This window comes from Balaenoptera ricei, chromosome 13 (assembly GCF_028023285.1).
Source record: "Balaenoptera ricei isolate mBalRic1 chromosome 13, mBalRic1.hap2, whole genome shotgun sequence".
NCBI classification, from domain to species: Eukaryota; Metazoa; Chordata; class Mammalia; order Artiodactyla; family Balaenopteridae; genus Balaenoptera; species Balaenoptera ricei.
The window spans coordinates 77,864,806-77,869,189 of NC_082651.1; positions in this window are offsets into that span (position 1 = coordinate 77,864,806).

Below are 4,384 nucleotides of genomic sequence, written 5' to 3' on the forward strand. Positions count from 1 at the left end.
CTAGGAGGAATGTGCCACCATTCCCCATTTCTGTGCCAGCAAAGCCATAGCTGGCTGGTCACGGAAGGCACCCTGAGTCCTCGCATCAGTGTTCCCGGCAGCTGCTACGCGTCCATGGCTGTTGGGATGTGGAAACCAGCCGTGAGGATCCTCATCCCCATCAGATCTTCTTTTGTTGCCCCAGTTCTTTTTCATCCACTGATTTTCTATTATATCCTACAAGTCTGCAATTAAAAAAAAAAAATCTCATCCTTATCACCAAGGCTTTTACGGCAAATGCAGAAAAGTCTCCCAATGCAGTGGTTCTAGATTTCTGCTTAAGGACAGAATCTTCACCAATTCCGCTCCTAAGGAAGTGTCCTTCCCTCTAATGTTTACTTTTTGAAAGGATGTTCTCTCCGTCATCTATGGACCTCTGTCTCTCTCTGAGCTGCAGCACGTCCAAGAACAGGAGAGACTGGCTGTCAGTAAGAAAAGAAGAAATGGTGGCAGATTGAGAGTGATTTGAAAAAATGGTCTCATTCTGCAAAGAAGAAGAGTCCTATGGTCCTTCCCCTCATTTACTAATAACCCTTTGCCTGGAGCTGCCTGAGGTGTAACTCTGGAACAATTTTGCCTTTTTCCCTGCGTTTCATGGTGCCAGCTTCTCCCAGTAGTTCAAAGTAACCTGCCAAGTAGGTTTGGTGCCACGTGGCACTTACCTTCTGGCAAGGCCACCTCTCCTATTTGCATGGTCAACTAAGTAGTCCCCATGAGGCCAACCTCTGATTGGATTTATCACTGAGCAACTAACTGACTGTTCAACTGTGCCAACCAGTATCTATTGAGCAGCTTCTATCTGCCAGACCCTCTCTTTTATTGCAGGGTGGGATCTCTGGGAAGCAGACCCTGGGATGGAGTTTAGCATGCAACAAGTTTATCGGAGGGTGCTCTTGGAAAGGGGAAGGGAAAGATGCAGGAGGGGGTGGAGGGCGGTGTTGGGCTGCAATGCAATCAGGAGGGCTGGGCTGAGCCCATGTGGAGTTCTAAAACGAGAGGGCGCTTCAGAACCGTTCCAGGTGGGGCAAGGGGCCAGGCCTTTGTAACCTCTCACTGACCCCTCATTGGGTGCAGCTGTTCCTGGGGAGAGGGTGTGGCACTGGGGGGAGGCCGCTGAGGATAATTTCTGGAGACGGCTTGAAGTTGAGGGCGGGCAGCTGGCAGCACTACCTGCAGCTCGGGAAATAAGCACTCGAGGACAATCCAGGTGACACAGCGAGGCACCCCTGCACGGGGCTAAGCGTGTTCCATGCCCTGAAGGAGTTCATTATCTGGATGGTGAAATTCGACACGTATGCCAGTGACATTGATCCATTTGAATTAGGTCTTGGAAAATCCCAGCTTGTGGATTTTTGTCGTTATCCAGTCGAGGCAGCCCAGCTGAAATCCTTGGTGCATGAAGCGGCCCTTCTTGTACACAGACCACTGGACCTGGATTCCAAACCAGACATTAAGTCAATCCCCAGGACTGAGGAGTGACATCTGGCCGAGCACTGCAGCTCAGAGTCAGTTTGCTTGTTTTCTCTTCTTCTCAAGAAGTTCCAGGAAATGTCACTACAGAGTTCAGGGCTACTATTATCTCAGGCCTCGCTTCCTGTGGTCCCTGGACGTGCCAGAGGATCAAGAGGACAAGCTGCATCTGCTCTGGGGCCTGGACGGTTACTCTGCTCAGGGCCAGAAGCACCAGCTGACTTCCTTGCAGTTATATCTTTTCATGCCATGGCCTATTCCTGAGGAGTAGAATTTTCTGGAATTGGGGAATTGCTATGTACTGCCGAGAAAGCTGTGGAGGTATTTAGGAAGTAGATAAGATCCAGAGGGGAAGCCTGCGTAGAAGCAGGTGCCTGCATGGTGGTGTGTCCCAACACCCGCCTGATCCTGAATCTCCTGCCTTCTTCTTTGATGGATTGACTGGGACCTTTCCCACTGGGCCATCCTGCTAGACTCATACCTGTGACCAGAGCCACGGCCACAGCATCTGACCCCATGGTCATACATGCAGACTCTTGGTTCCTCAGATCAGCCAGTGGTCCCATGGCAGGACCCCGCTCCATGGGAGGGAACAGACACGGCTACTGGGAGTGGGGTGTGTGTGTGTGTATCACTGGTCTGGAAAGGGCAGAATGCCCAGCTGGGGAGAAGTGGTCCTCTGGCACCCTGGATGGGGGTGGGAAGAAGGGCAGGAGAAAGAGAGAAGAGAGGAAGTGGGCTGTGAGAAGGGAGACATGGACTGAAGTCAGATTTCACTGGCATCATCATTACACCAGGAAGTGAGATTCTCGCGAAGGCGAACCAAATCCCAGTCCCATCCCGCAATGGGGTTGGGATGCAATGAGGGTCGTCTCCTTTCTACTCTGATCTGGCATTTGCTACTCTCCTAGCTCCTTGTCTCAAACAAGGATTAAGAAATGCTATTTCAAAACAAACAAATAAACAAAACACAGGCTGGTAGAAAAGGAGACTTCACCTTGCATAATAGTGTGATTCTGGAACTTTGTGAATGAAGATAAACCTTTGATATTTGGGTTGTGTATTCAGTATCCTGGAGGATCTGCTCTGACCTGTGACATCCGTAGGTGGCCTGTGTTGGAGCCAGGCTGTCATGCTGCTCCTCCAGCCCACCCAGTGAGTGCACCTTGCTTGTTCACAGCCCTCTGCCAGCACCAGAGCGTGGTGGCTGGGAGGCCAGGCAGGGGTGCCAAGCAGAGATGCAGGTGGCGGCCGGGGCCCTGGTGGTCTAGGGCCTGCAGGTACCCGCAGGTAGTCTCCAGCCCCCGGGCACATTTCAAGAATTCAAGCACTGCAAGCCTGCTCTTCCCAGATCCTCCACACCTCCTCTTCCGTTCTTCTTTCTCTCTGTGCCTTTTTGGGGCTTGGCTGCTTTCCTTCCCTCCCGTATGTAGGATTCTTGCCTCTTCCCTGAATCGTGCCTCTTCCAGCGCATGCCAACAAAACTCACATGTGCAGCATTTATGTTACTGGTGAGCTTTCCCACCTATTGTCTCTTTGTATTTTCACAATACCTCCAAAAAATTGAAATGATCCTTACTTAGGGGAAAAATAAACGGAGGCACAGAGAGGCCGCATGGCTTATCCTGATGCTGGAGTTCAGGTAGCCTGAGCCCCAGTCCTTGCACTTTCCATGTCTTCTCTGGGTAATGAGGTGTGTACATGCCATGGTTGCCGCTATTATGCTTTAGTGACGTTTCCTGGGAAGGGGTTGGGGGAAACTCTCCCCATGAAATTCTAATGGAGGAGATAGAACAGCTATTCATTTTTTTTTTTTTTTTTACCATTTCCTTATTTTATAGTCTCAAGTATTCTAAGTACACACATTCATACCCTCTGGAGTCTTAGAAAGGGATTATTACTCTGAAAATTCCCCAGTCATCACTCTCTCTGGAAAGCCCCGCCATCCCCTCCCTTCCTCACTTATCCTGCAAGAACCACTTCAGGGTATCCTCCCAGCACACACATACACACACACACCCACACACCCCTCCAGGAAGCCTGCCCTGTTGCAGCCTGGGTCCCCTCTGCACGTCTCAGCAGTGCCCAGGCCCTCTGGTTAGGTGGCATATGATCATTTGCTGTGCTGTCACTAGTGCAGGCCACTGCTTCATCTGACCTCACAAGCAAGGCCTCTAGCTTCTTGAGCATAAAAAGGAAGCTGTGAAGTCAGGAAGCTTCTGTGTTAGCTGCTGGGTCCACCTCTGGCATGATCGGCTTCAGTAAACTCTCTCACGAGTACATCGGGTTGGCAGACCTAAACCACATCCTGAGCCCGGCTGCAAGGGGGTGTGGGGATTGTAGCTCTTCTCTTTCCAACCTGTGCACTCTCTGTTTAGCTCTAGGCAGACAAATGCTCATTCAATCCCCAGAATCTATATTATCAGAGAAAGAAGACAGGGCCTATCAGCATTTGCCTCCATTAGTGCAAAGTTCTCCGGCTTAAAAAGTGATATAGAAGGGCTGGGGCTGGGGCATTGCAGAATATGGCTCAGACACTAAAAGACTTTGTGTAAATCACCTAAGCCTTCAGCTTCAGGTGAACTTGGTTCTGCAGAAAGCAGAAACTCAATCTCCTAGGAGACTTTCCTTTACACTTACTCAATGGACTAAACTTTTGGAAGAACTTAGCAGGTATTTTGGCTGTGATAGTCTAGGTGATGCTGGGTGATAAATAGCCCATGACTGTCAGCGGCTTAAAATTAAAATGACTAGAGTTCCCATTTTGCTCATGCCACCTGTCCAATGCAGACTGGCGAGGGATTTCAGGGTTACCCAGGGACTTGGGCTCACTAAGGCTCCCACGTGCATTCCTGGCCAGGCAAGAGAAGCAGAA